Source organism: Colossoma macropomum, unplaced genomic scaffold, assembly GCF_904425465.1.
Source record: "Colossoma macropomum unplaced genomic scaffold, Colossoma_macropomum, whole genome shotgun sequence".
NCBI classification, from domain to species: Eukaryota; Metazoa; Chordata; class Actinopteri; order Characiformes; family Serrasalmidae; genus Colossoma; species Colossoma macropomum.
The window spans coordinates 21,203,655-21,218,305 of NW_023494797.1; positions in this window are offsets into that span (position 1 = coordinate 21,203,655).

Consider the following 14,651-nt stretch of genomic DNA (forward strand, 5'->3'; position numbering starts at 1 on the left):
AAACACACGTCTACAAAACACACGTCTACAAAACATCTACAAAACACGTCTACAAAACACATTTACAAAACACACATCTACAAAACACACGTCTACAAAACATCTATAAAACACATCTACTAAAAAAACACATCTGCAAAACATCTATAAAACACGTCTACAAAACACATCTACAAAACACACGTCTATAAAACACAAGTCTTCAGGGCTTTTAAAACTGTATAGAATGTTTGAACTCCCTCCCAGATTACATCTGTCAACGTGAACAGGACTGCTAAATGCTAATAATATTAGCATTAGCTATGTTACTAGCTAATGTTAGCTTAGTGAAATCTTTACAAACTATCTCATCCCAGGTGGTTGCTAAGCTGTTGTTGGTGCATTGCTTTGGTATCTCAGGTGGTTGCTGAGGTGTTGCTAGGCTGTTGCTATGATACCCACAGTGGTTGCCAAGGTTTTGCTAGGCTGTTGCTATGAATACCAAGGTGGTTGTTAATGTGTTGCTGGGCCATTGCCATGTTATGCCAGGTGGTTTCTAAGGTGTTGCTAGGCCATTGCTATGGTATCCCAGGTGGTTTCTAAGGTGTTGCTAGGCCATTGCTATGGTATCCCAGGTGGTGGCTAAGGTGTTCCAAGGCCATTGCTATGGTATCATAGGTGGTTGCTAAGGTGTTACTAGTCTGTTGCTATACTATCCAAGTTGGTTGCTAAGGTGTTGCTGGGCCATTGCTATGATACCCAAGGTGGTTGCTAAGGTGTTGCTAGGCTGTTGCTGTGCTATCATAGGTGGTTGCTAAGCTGATGCTGAGCCATTGCTATGTTAACTCACGTAGTTGTTAAGATGTTGCTAGGCTGTTGCTATGATACCCAAGATGGTTGCCAAGGTGTTGCTAGACTGTTGGTATGACATCCAAGGTAGTTGCTGAGATATTGGTGGGCCATCGCTATGATACCCAAGGTAGCTGCTAAGGTGTTGCTGGGCCATCGCTACGGTAACCCAGGTAGTTGCTAAAGTGTTGCTAGGCTGTTGCTACGATACCAAAGGTGGTTGCTAAGCTGTTACTGGAAATAAATCAGTTCGAAGTGTCTAAGTTGGGATTTTTACAACAAAGAGCAAAACGAATTGATCTTTGGACCCTTCAGTACTGGAGCGATGGCCAAAAGGAAAAAGCACAGCTCCAGTTTTCTAGTGCTAAAGGTTCTGTTATTTTGTGTGGTAGAAAAAATCCTTCAGTGTTCTGGTAAAATAAAATCCTGTGGTTCCCCAAAAGAAAAATGAATGTAATGGTATCCAGTGATAAAGCGTTCACAGAACAGCAGCGTTCCAAGACTATATGAGCTTATCTGGTAGCGGTCATGTACTGCATCTCCTTCCTGCCCGCTGCGTGTCCTGAAGGGCAGTTTCCGGTCTCGGAGAGACTCGCCCAGTGACCCGTTCTCCGTTTGACCTGCGCCACCCGCATGCCTGAGCTCCGGAGCTTCATAAATCAGCGTGAAGGGCTCGGAGCATCCGCGGCCCGTTACTGCGCTCCTCCGCCGCCGATGAATCATATTAGGAGGATAATGAACCGTTTAATGACCTGCGTGTTGATTTATCAGACGCTCTGAAGAGGCCAATTTAAAAATATAATGCTATAAGTCACGGAGCCGCTGGCCGGCGGTCTCAGCAGGCCCACCGCGGCCTTCCCCGGGTGCGCGGACCGCGTGTTAATCAGCCCGTCGTTAAGGGACGGCGGTCACTTTTCATGCAGTAGCCCCCGCTCTCTTTCCCCACTGACAGATTGTGCTCTGCCAGGAGGAGGAGGGAATATTTCTGCCAGAGCCTGAAGCTCTCGGCTCGTCGTTAGGCTGAGGAATCTCCACAGCAGGCGGCCAGACTGCAGCATTTCTTACACTGCACTGCCTCAGAGTAACAAAACTCCTCCACCATCTCACATTTATACACCGCAGCAGGCGTAACGGTGGAGCCACCCGACTCAGTGTGTGTTTCCCATAAACTTACTGATGTTTTGATCTGAAGATTTAAGTTTAAATACTTGAAATTTGTTTCCAAGATAACAAAACACTGATTGGTCACTTCATTAAAACCACCTCGTCTACGCTCATTGTCCATTTCATCAGCTCTACTGACCATATAGTTTCACTCTGTAGTTCTACATTACAGACTGTAGTTCATCTGTTTCTCTGCATACTTTGTTACCCTGTTCTTCTGTGGTCAGGACCCCCACGGGACCCCCACAGGACCTGAAGAGAGGTATTATGGTTGTGAATGCTGGACAATGAACAAATAAGATACACTGCAAAACAGTAAAAATTACCTTAAATATAGTTAATTAATCTAATATTTCTCCTGTTGAGATTGGAAGCTTAATTTAAGATTATTTTCCTTATTTCTAGACATTTTTACTTGTTCTACGTAATTTTATTACTATATTCTCACTATATTGGCAGATAACTTTGCTTGTTGTAAGAAATGTGCTTGAAACGAGCTAAATTATCTGCCAGTATAATGAGATTATAAATTTACTTAATAAAAATACATAAGATAAGTAAATAATAAATAATAAATAAGTTAAATAATCTTATAATAAGTGCATGACCATATCAAAAGAGGAAATATGAGATATATCGGCTAGATTTAAGATCATTTCACTTGACAGGATTTTTTGCAGGAAAAATATAGAAGCTTTTGAACGTTGGTGTTGGTGAAGATTTTTGAGTGAACCTTGGACAGTAAAGAAAACAAATGAATTGATCCTGAAACAAATCAAGCCTCGTCTCTCACTGGAAGCTCAGAGAACCAAACTGAAGATCTTATTTTGGATTCTGAGAAGAAACGGTTCACTGGAAAACACCATTACAGTCAGAAGAGCTGAAGCTAAAAGAGCAACAAGATGATGGAGACGATCAGAGGAATCATGAAGCAGCCATTCAGAAACATGAAGACCCAAACGGAAGACAGAACATTCTGGAAAAACACTGACCATACGGTCACCAGTCCATCTGTTCCAGAGGAGTTACTGTAATACAGTGAGGAGGTTTGATGGTCAGTTTAAGTGTAAAGTGTGAGGTGTCCACTGTGTTTAATGAGCTACAGCTCTGGGGAAAAAGCTGTTAGCATATCTGGCTGTGCTGGTTTTGAAGGTCCTGAATCTTCTCCCAGAGGGGAGTGTCGCGAAGAAGTGATGTCCAGGATGAGAGGGGTCAGCTGTTATTTTGTTATATTGTAGATGTCCTGAAGCGTTGGCTGACTACATGTCACAGACTACTATATCAGTGTCACCGCTGGACTGAGAATAGTCCACCAACCACAAATATACAGCCAACAGAGTCCTGTGACCACTGATGAAGGACTAGAGGATGACCAACACAAACTGTGCAGCAGCAGATGAGCTATCGTCTCTGACTTTACATCTACAAGGTGGACCGACAAGGTAGGAGTGTCTAATAGAGTGGACACTAGCTGCGTTTACATGCAGCCTGATAATATGTTAATAATCCGACTAATAGCTCAATCGGAATACAATATGTCAGTGTAAACATCTCAGTCGGAGTAGAATAGTCCGATTGAGGTCATTCGGAATACAGTTTCTATCCGACTGAACGAGGTGGGTAATCCTGTAAATAATCCGTTAAATAGAAGAATAATATCCGTGTAAACGCCTGTATCTGATTACATTCCCTATCGGAAAGTTTAAGTCCGTTCTGATCATGTTCGTCGCGTCATAGCGGAAGTTTCTAACGTTCAACATAGCGGAGCAGAAACTGGTCTGCAGAGGAGACGAAGTTTATGCTTTAAACTTTAAAACACTCAAAAATAGTCAGACGGCCATAAAGCTCTCAGTGACAAGCTGTTCAGATGAGTTTATGAGCAAATAAACAACACAAACTACAGAGCAAATTAAACACAGAAACACTCAGTAACTCACTGCTGCTCGTCTCACACTGACTGGACTCGCGTGATGCTGGTTGTCATGGTAACGTCTGCACTAAGTGGTTCTCTGGTGTATAATTTTGGATCAGATTACTTGTAGTGAGCATGAAAACAGAGATTTCCATCAGATTGTTGAGTGGAGTGAGAATATAAACTGCAGTGCTGAGAATGATCCACCACCCAAATAGTACCTGCTCTGTGAGGGTCCATGGGGGTCCTGATCACTGAAGAACAGGGTAAAAGGGGGCTAACAAAGTATGCAGAGAAACAGATGGACTACAGTCTGTAACTGTAGATCTACAAATCAGTGGAGCTGATAAAATGGACAGTGAGTGTAGATACAAGGAGGTGGACTTAAAAAAGTGCCCGTTTGGTATATATATATATATATATATATATAGTGCCCACAAAGCTCTAGCCTCAGCGTATCTGCTGGACTGTAAACAGATGTACTGCGTGTGATTTCATCTGTTTTATTATGAGCCCATGAGGGGAATAAAAGCTCTGTGTTGGCGGCTGATTCAGTTATGACTGTGCTGACTTTATATTATAGTTGTGTGAGTTATATTCCAAATATCTCTGTTTCAGTGCAATGATATTTCGGCGAGTGTAATCTCAGGTCTAGTCAATATATACAATATTTGTCATTTTAAGGTTGATCTAAGAATATTATACAATTATTTAGGTTGGTTTTAGGCATTTAGGTCATTTTAACTAGTGAAATGGATCATTTTGCCTTTTATATGCCAATGAAATGAGATCATTTCACTTGAAAATTACTTAAAGGACAAGTAACGTGAAAAGTAAAGTAAAAGTAAAGTAAAAATGTCATGACAACAGTCTCATAATGAGAAATATTAGATATACTGACTAGACATAAACGCACCTATACTTTATATTGAACCTCCAAGAAAGTAATTTTACAGGAGAAACCTCCTTGTCTCTGCACTCACTGTCCATCTAATCAGCACCACTGACCGTATAGTTTCACTCTGTAGTTCTACAGTTACAGACTGTAGTCCATCTGTTTCTCTGATACTTTGTTCCTCTGTTCTTCAACGGTCAGGACCCCCACAGGACCTTTTTATTTTTATTATTGAATTATTTTGGGTCATTTGTTTTGGTTACCAAGCAAATATAGAGATACAAGGTTTTTCCCAACAGTGCCAATATGTAAATGATCTCTGTTCTCATTTGAAATACAGTCTGGGCTGAAACTCTCCTTATAGCATGGAGGGTTGGAGTGTTTAAAAACTCCAGCAGCGCTGCTGTGTCTGATCCACTCGCACCGGCACAACACACACTAACACACCACCATGTCAGAGTCACTGCACTGCTGAGAATGATCCACCACCCAAATAGTACCTGCTCTGTGAGGGTCCATGGGGGTCCTGACCACTGAAGAACAGGGTCATGAGGAACATGGGCGGAGCTAAACTGCTGCACTGAATATGTGGATATATGTAGGTGTGACATCACTAAACAGTTGTTTTTTGCAGCTCAGTGTCTGTGTATGGACTGTATGGTCCAACAGTGATCATATCGGATTTCTACAGTTATCTGATTATTCAAATGGTCATGTAAACGCCATACTCTGATCTAGAAATCAAATTAAGAAATCTGATAAATCTGATTAATAATAATAACGAACAAACAAACACTAAATAGGGCGGCACGGTGGCGCAGTGGGTAGCGCTGTCGCCTCACAGCAAGAATGGCTTGGGTTCGATTCCTGGCCGGGTGACCAGGGTCGTTTCTGTGTGGAGTTTGCCTGTTCTCCCCGTGTCTGTGTGGGTTTCCTCCGGGTACTCCGGTTTCCTCCCACAGTCCAAAAACATGCAGTCAGGCTGATTGGACATGCTGAATTGCCCCTAGGTGTGAGTGTGTATGTCTGTCTGCCCTGCGATGGACTGGCGACCTGTCCAGGGTGTATCCTGCCTTCCGGCCAATGACAGCTGGGATAGGCTCCAGCACCCCACCGTGACCCAGAAGGATAAGCGGTTTAGATGATGTATGTATGTATGTAATGATAAAAGACGCTGAATTTTAGCTCAGTAATCAGATTTCTCGGTGCATGTAAACTCTTACTCTGATTTCTTTCGGATTCCTCAGTCTGTGCATATGCGAGATCCGGTACCGGAAAATAAGCGAGCAGCTTTGGAGCGACACGAAAACCGACTACATGCTTGACGAAATGAAGTATTTAAATATCCTTTATTTTCGAGATGATGTATGTTCGTATTTTCAGGTAAAATGGTGCGATGTTTTTTTTTGTTTAAAGCTGCTTCATGAAGTTTAAGTTTTATGTTACGTTTACGTCACGTCTTCTTCTGTGAGTTTACTGACTGGTTGTAAAGCAGAAACCCGATTACTGTCTGACTCATATAGACCTTGAGTTTCCCATTATCTGATCACTCAAGTGCATGTAAACAGTTAATCAGATTACTGAAAAAATCTGATTTTCTGCAGTTATCAGATTATTAAGTGCATGTAAACGCACTCAGTGTTTACACACTCCATCAGGAGTAACATTGTTTTTTCCATGATATGGACCCTTTAAGTTGACTTCTCTTGCCACGATATCATGTTTTGTGGAGTTCAGCTGAGGTAACTCGGCTCAGTGCAGCGTCTCTCTCTCCACTTCAATGCAAATATTCTGAGCTCAGCACTCTGCACATCAAATGTAATAAGTTCCCGGCTCTCTCCGAGCCACTTTTACAGCGCGGGGCGTGTCTATTGTGTGGAAAATGTGGTGATTTGTCACATTTTTCTTCCTCTCTCAGTATCCCACTGAGAATACTATCATGTGCTTCAGGATGGTGCTTCGTTTTTGTGGATAAACGGAGCGAAGGCCGACCGGCGTGTAGGAGCGATTGGCATGCAGCAGCAGGCTGGGAAATCCGGTTTGAAGCAGAAATGAGAAATATGAAAACACATGGAGGGAACAGGGGGAACAGGGGGGAACGGGGGAACGTGCGCTCCCTCCAGGCCGCGATACAGCCGAGTAAAGACTCTCCCGCTGCAATGATATGTCATTCAGATAAACATCTCACTCTCTGGGAATTGTTTTATGTAGCTGAGATGATGGAGCGAATGTTCTGCAGACGAGTGAAGATTCAGATGTAAACATGGGCGATGTAGAGCCCGTCACTCACCCAGCCTTATCCTACAGAACACCTCCTGGAAGTCAGATCACTGCTGTATTATCACTGCTGTAAGAAAAGCACATTCGCTTTTCAGAATTTGTCTTATGACAGCGAGTAAAGGAAGCTCAATTGAATTTTATTACAATGCTTCGGCTGGCTTTCAATGATGAAACTTTGATGCAACTTTAGTTGCTTAGCACCTACATGAAGCTAAATGGAACTTGAGTTGCATAATACAAAACATCCTGCGATTCATTTGAAATTGAGCCACAACAGATGGGCCAATTTGCATAACATAACGCATCTCACAATTCATTTAAAACTCAGCCACAACAGTTGCGGCCGAGTTGCATAATGTAAAGCATCTCGCGACTCATTTGAAACTCAGCCGCAACAGTTGCGCCCGAGTTGCATAATTTAAGGCATCTTGCAACTCATTTGAAACTCAGCCACAACGGTTGCAGCCAAGTTGCATAATATAAGGCATCTTGCTACTTCTTTGAAACTCAACCACAGCAGTTGCGGCCAAATGGCATAATGTTAATCACCTTGCAACTCATTTGAAACCCAGCCACAATAGTTGCGGCTGACTTGCATAACGTAAAGTATCCTGGACCTCATTCGAACAGTTATGGCTAAGTTGCATAAAGTAAAGCATACTGCAACTCATTTGAGACTCAGCTGCAACAGCTGTGGCCAAATTGCATAATGTAAAGCATCTTGCAAATCATTTGAAACCCCATGGAACTTCATGGAACAAGTTTCCTGAAACAGCCAATCAAAGTGTCGATAACGCATCGCACAATCACATTGAAGGACGTACTATTAAATGACTGTTTTCTCCAGATCAATGAAAAGAAAATGAATTAGTAGATGGTTCACAGGACGGCTGAAAAAGAGATCCTCCCAACTGACTCAATGTTGGTAGTTTTTCATGTTGTCAATTTTCTAAAACACAACAACAAACAAACATGAGTTTCATGAAGCTGCTGTTTCTGTAACCAGCTGTGTTAACTAGCCAGCTAACACCAACAGCTGTTTAAACAGACTAACATAATGGTGGTGTGTTAGTGTGTGTTGTGCTGGTACGAGTGGATCAGACACAGCAGTGCAGCTGGAGTTTTTAAACACTGTGTCCACTCACTGTCCACTCTATTAGACACTCCTACCTTGTCGGTCCACCTTGTAGATGTAAAGTCAGAGACGATAGCTCATCTGCTGCTGCACAGTTTGTGTCGGTCATCCTCTAGTCCTTCATCAGTGGTCACAGGACGCTGCCCACAGGACACTGTTGGCTGGATATTTTTGGTTGGTGGACTATTCTCAGTCCAGCAGTGACACTGAGGTGTTTAAAAACTCCAGCAGCACTGCTGTGTCTGATCCACTCAGACCAGCGCAACACACACTAACACACCACCACCACGTCAGTGTTACTGCAGTGCTGAGAATGACCCACCACCCAAATAGTACCTGCTCTGTGAGGGTCCATGGGGGTCCTGACCACTGAAGAACAGGGTAAAAGGGGGCTAACAAAGTATCAGAGAAACAGATGGACTACAGTCTGTAACTGTAGAACTACAAAGTGCACCTATATAGTAAGTGGAACTGATAAAATGGACAATGAGCGTAGAAACGAGGAGGTGGTCAGAATGTTATGCCTGATCTGTGTATATTTTGAGCCCAGAGGATCAAGATTAACTTAATTAGAAAGAAAACTCAGATTTAGGTTCCCCAACAACAGCAGTTTATCCAGTTTACATTTGCTTTACTGTGATTTTTTCCTCTGAAAATTAGACTAATTACAGAATCAGAAATATTATTTTTACCTTTATTTGAAAGGTTGAGGTCAGGCAAACAAAAGCAGTGAGAGAGAAACTGAGAGACAGTCCAGCTGAGTTCTGAGAATTGGAGCAACCGTATCTCTGCTGATGCGTCTTCGTGTCTCCATTGTTGTCTTGTTTACTCAAATTTGAAAAGTATTTTTTTCCCCCAACGACAGTCTGATTATTACAGTCTAACACTTTTTCAGTTAGTCTCGTTTCTCATGTGGTGGCAGCTGCTCTCTTTTGTTTGCGTACAGCTCACGCACGACAACAAAAATTCCCATAAATCAGTGCTCCACCATCCAGTCTGAGTGCATCACTGCAGATGCGATAAAACAGAAAGCGAGAATTCTGAATGTGACAGAATAATTGATGTTAGTTGGCAAGTTTTTGGGGAAAACTGTTCTATTTCAGCCTTATATGGCCAATACCTCCAAAACTGTGACAAAAAAACATATTTTATATGAGTAAACCATAAATCTACCCAATCTTCATTTTTAATATTTCAGAATAGATGCAGAATAAATTAATTGGCACCTTTTGATAAACAGAACTGTGAAAGTTTTGACCACCTGAGAAAATCACATTTAAAAAGCTGTTTATACAGACAGTGAGTGCTCAAAAGAAGCACTAATAAAACTAATTCAATAAGTCGTGATTTTATGAATGTCAATGTGTTTGTTTAATGATTAACAGTTCATAGATGTAGAAGGTGGTTTTGAATGGAAGTCTATGGAGAAACAGACTTTAAGGCACAAGATACTCTTAACACTGATTGACTAGGGTAGCCAGGTATACTCAATCAGCCGAACCCCACCCACCTGTCACTCACACCTCTGAATGACCCATGCTAACACACTCCTGTCAGTCTGGTGGGACGGCCCCCTCACCCCGGATCAGTGTCCCAATACATCACCGGAAAATCAATGAGCTTTCAGTGAGTGTTTGTGTCCGAGTGAGAGAAAAAACAGCCTGTACCAGTGAAGGACTCCCCTAAAACTCCTCCAGACAGTGTTTACAGCCCTCACAGACGACTGCACCCCACAAATAAACACAAAGAGCCTGACAGGAAGGGATGGTTACTTAATAAACAACGTCGCTCAGCGCCGCCCTCTACAGGCGTCATTAACAAACATCAAATAAACAAATGTCAAATAAACAAACGTCGCTCAGCGCCGCCCTCTAAAGGCGTCATTAACAAACATCAAATACACAATGTCAAATAAACAAATGTCGCTCAGCGCCGCCCTCTAAAGGCGTCATTAACAAACATCAAATAAACAAACGTCGCTCAGCGCCGCCCTCTAAAGGCGTCATTAACAAACATCAAATACACAATGTCAAATAAACAAACGTCGCTCAGCGCCGCCCTCTAAAGGCGTCATTAACAAACATCAAATACACAAACGTCGCTCAGCGCCGCCCTCTAAAGGCGTCATTAACAAACATTAAATAAACAAACGTCGCTCAGCGCCGCCCACTACAGGCGTCATTAACATACATCAAATAAACAAACAACAAATAAACAAACGTCACTCAGCGCCGACCCTCTAAAGGCGTCATTAACAAACATCAAATAAACAAATGTCGCTCAGCGCCGCCCTCTACAGGCGTCATTAACAAACAACAAATAAATGTCGCTCAGCGCCGCCCTCTAAAGGCGTCATTAACAAACAAATAAACAAACGTCGCTCAGCGCCGCCCTCTAAAGGCGCCATTAACAAACAACAAATAAATGTCGCTCAGCGCTGCCCACTAAATGCGTCATCAACAAACATCAAATAAACAAACGTCGCTCAGCGCCGCCCTCTACAGGCGTCATTAACAACCATCAAATACACAAACGTCGCTCAGCGCCGCCCTCTAAAGGCGTCATTAACAAACAACAAATAAACAAACATCGCTCAGCGCCGCCCTCTAAAGGCGTCATTAACAAACAACAAATAAACAAATGACGCTCAGCGCCGCCCTCTACAGGCGTCATTAACAACCATCAAATACACAAACGTCGCTCAGCGCCGCCCACTAAATGCGTCATTAACAAACATCAAATAAACAAACGTCGCTCAGCGCCGCCCTCTACAGGCGTCATTAACAAACAACAAATAAATGTTGCTCAGCGCCGCCCACTAAATGCGCCATCAACAAACATGAAATAAACAAATGTCGCTCAGCGCCGCCCTCTAAAGGCGTCATCAACAAACAACAAACAAACAAACATCGCTCAGCGCCGCCCTCTAAAGGCATCATTAACATACATCAAACACACAAACGTCGCTCAGCGCCGCCCTCTAAAGGCATCATCAACAAACATCAAATAAACAAACGAGCTCAGCGCCGCCCTCTAAAGGCATCATCAACAAACATCAAATACACAAACGTCGCTCAGCGCCGCCCTCTAAAGGCATCATTAACATACATCAAACACACAAACGTCGCTCAGCGCCGCCCTCTAAAGGCATCATCAACAAACATCAAATAAACAAACGTCGCTCAGCGCCGCCCTCTAAAGGCATCATTAACAAACAACAAATAAACAAATGTCGCTCAGCGCCGCCCTCTAAAGGCGTCATTAACAAACATCAAATAAACAAACGTCGCTCAGCGCCGCCCTCTAAAGGCGTCATTAACAAACATCAAATAAACAAACGTCGCTCAGCGCCGCCCTCTAAAGACATCATTAACAAACATGAAATACACAAAAGTCACTCAGCGCCGCCCTCTACAGGCGTCATTAACAAACAACAAATAAACAAATGTCACTCAGCGCCGCCCTCTAAAGGCGTCATTAACAAACAACAAATAAACAAATGTTGCTCAGCGCCGCCCTCTAAAGGCGTCATTAACAAACAACAAATAAACAAATGTTGCTCAGCGCCGCCCTCTAAAGGCATCATTAACATACATCAAACACACAAACGTCGCTCAGCGCCGCCCTCTAAAGGCATCATCAACAAACATCAAATAAACAAACGAGCTCAGCGCCGCCCTCTAAAGGCATCATCAACAAACATCAAATACACAAACGTCGCTCAGCGCCGCCCTCTAAAGGCATCATTAACATACATCAAACACACAAACGTCGCTCAGCGCCGCCCTCTAAAGGCATCATCAACAAACATCAAATAAACAAACGTCGCTCAGCGCCGCCCTCTACAGGCATCATTAACAAACAACAAATAAACAAACGTCGCTCAGCGCCGCCCTCTAAAGGCGTCATTAACAAACATCAAATAAACAAACGTCGCTCAGCGCCGCCCTCTAAAGGCGTCATTAACAAACATCAAATAAACAAACGTCGCTCAGCGCCGCCCTCTAAAGGCGTCATTAACAAACAACAAATAAACAAATGTTGCTCAGCGCCGCCCTCTAAAGGCGTCATTAACAAACATCAAATAAACAAACGTCGCTCAGCGCCGCCCTCTAAAGACGTCATTAACAAACATGAAATACACAAAAGTCACTCAGCGCCGCCCTCTACAGGCGTCATTAACAAACAACAAATAAACAAATGTCACTCAGCGCCGCCCTCTAAAGGCGTCATTAACAAACAACAAATAAACAAATGTTGCTCAGCGCCGCCCTCTAAAGGCGTCATTAACAAACAACAAATAAACAAATGTTGCTCAGTGCCGCCCTCTAAAGGCGTCATTAACAAACAACAAATAAACAAACGTCGCTCAGCGCCGCCCTCTAAAGGCGTCATTAACAAACATCAAATACACAAACGTCGCTCAGCGCCGCCCTCTACAGGTGTCATTAACAAACAACAAATAAAGAAATGTCGCTCAGCGCCGCCCTCTACAGGCGTCATTAACAAACAACAAATAAAGAAATGTCGCTCAGCGTCGCCCTCTAAAGGCATCATTAACAAACAACAAATAAACAAATGTCGCTCAGCGCCGCCCTCTACAGGCGTCATTAACAAACAACAAATAAAGAAATGTCGCTCAGCGTCGCCCTCTAAAGGCATCATTAACAAACAACAAATAAACAAATGTCGCTCAGCTCCGCCCTCTAAAGGCATCATTAACATACATCAAACACACAAATGTTGCTCAGCGCCGCCCTCTACAGGCGTCATTAACAAACAACAAATAAACAAATGTCGCTCAGCGCCGCCCTCTAAAGGCGTCATTAACAAATAACAAATAAACAAATGTCGCTCAGCGCCGCCCTCTAAAGGCATCATTAACATACATCAAACACACAAACGTCGCTCAGCGCCGCCCTCTAAAGGCGTCATTAACAAACTTTACTTGTTGGCGCCTCTGATGGCACCTCATCTGTTACCTCACCAATGTTAATTGTATGTACTTTTCAACATACGTTGTAAAATATATGAGGCTGCGGTTCTGAAACGGTGCGGCTGTCTGCGCTGGGTTGTGCTGTAGATGCTGTATGAGCTGAGATGTTTGTGTGTGAGGTTGAAAAGGCGAGAGTGGTTTGGATGTCATTACAGAATGTAGGCAGGGGTTCAGGAGGAGAGCTGGATGGCATGGCTGCAGCCTCCTGGGGGAGGTGATGACTGACTGTAGCGCCTCCAGGAGTCTGTAATCATGGCTGAGAGTGGGAGTGGAGCTGGGGGAGGACGTGAGGGAAGGTTTTCACACAAGACATCAGCACTCCAGCTCTAGCAGGAAGGTCAGGGAGTGAAAGGGCCTCTGTATCATTACCTCCTACTGAACAGTGTCATCGATCCAAGGGACCACTCTGTAGACCACCTGAAAGAAAAGAATGTCTTTCAGAAAATCTACTTCATCTCAGGAGAAATAAAGCGGATATTAATGTTGTATTATTGAATATATAGTTTTTGTATTTTCAATTATGTTGGTCAATTATTTTATTGTTTGATTTACAAAACCTGAAGCTGGATTTTGGTCTTCATAGGTGAGAGAGCAGGTTATTAAAACACTTATTGGAGTGTAACTGTGTTTAAATGCTGTGTGCTTATTGTGTGTGAATACAGTGTGTGTCTATTGTGTCGGTTGTGCAGGACTGTGTGATATGTGTAAATCTGCAGTTGTCTGTTTTATCCCAGCATGGCTGTCTTTGTGGAGAGGTATGAATAGTTTTTCACAGTGGGGGGTCCTCACCCTCCCCTCTCAGCCCTCATTACTCACTAGCAGCGCAATAGCGTTGAGTCCTCGTTCATCTGAGAGCGGATTTACAGTGGGAAATATTTTATTTGATTATATTAATTTAAAATATCCAAGATGATCTCCATTCCTCTGGCCACTAGGGGGCAGTCACACTCACAAAGTCATGGCAATATTCTGCAAGTGAAATTTCAAACTGCAGACTTCTGAAGAAAAATAATGGTGAGACTTTGCTTTTAGTTAACCATATGTGACAAATTTGTGCAATTTATGCAAATTTGACCAGTGCATTGTTGACCAATAGATGATGGTCTGAAATCATGCTCCATTTTGTAGTCGGCAAAATAACGGAACACATTATTTCTTCTGTGGGTAAAATGGATGTTGTTTTTGAAAATTGCTGCTATTTCACTTTGTGGTACACAAACATGTTCCAAAGCCAGTACACTTTTCTCTTTTGTACATTTTCCCTGAACGTTACCGGCTCCTCTGAATAACACGGTTGCTCTTTAGTCAGATTGCTACTCAAATACTACAAGCAAACAATCCTATACATTTAACTGATGTTGCATTAAAGTAAGTGCAATACTAAACTATACACTATTAGACCTAAAAATGTATTACATGAGTCTGAGACGCTGTTTTCCGA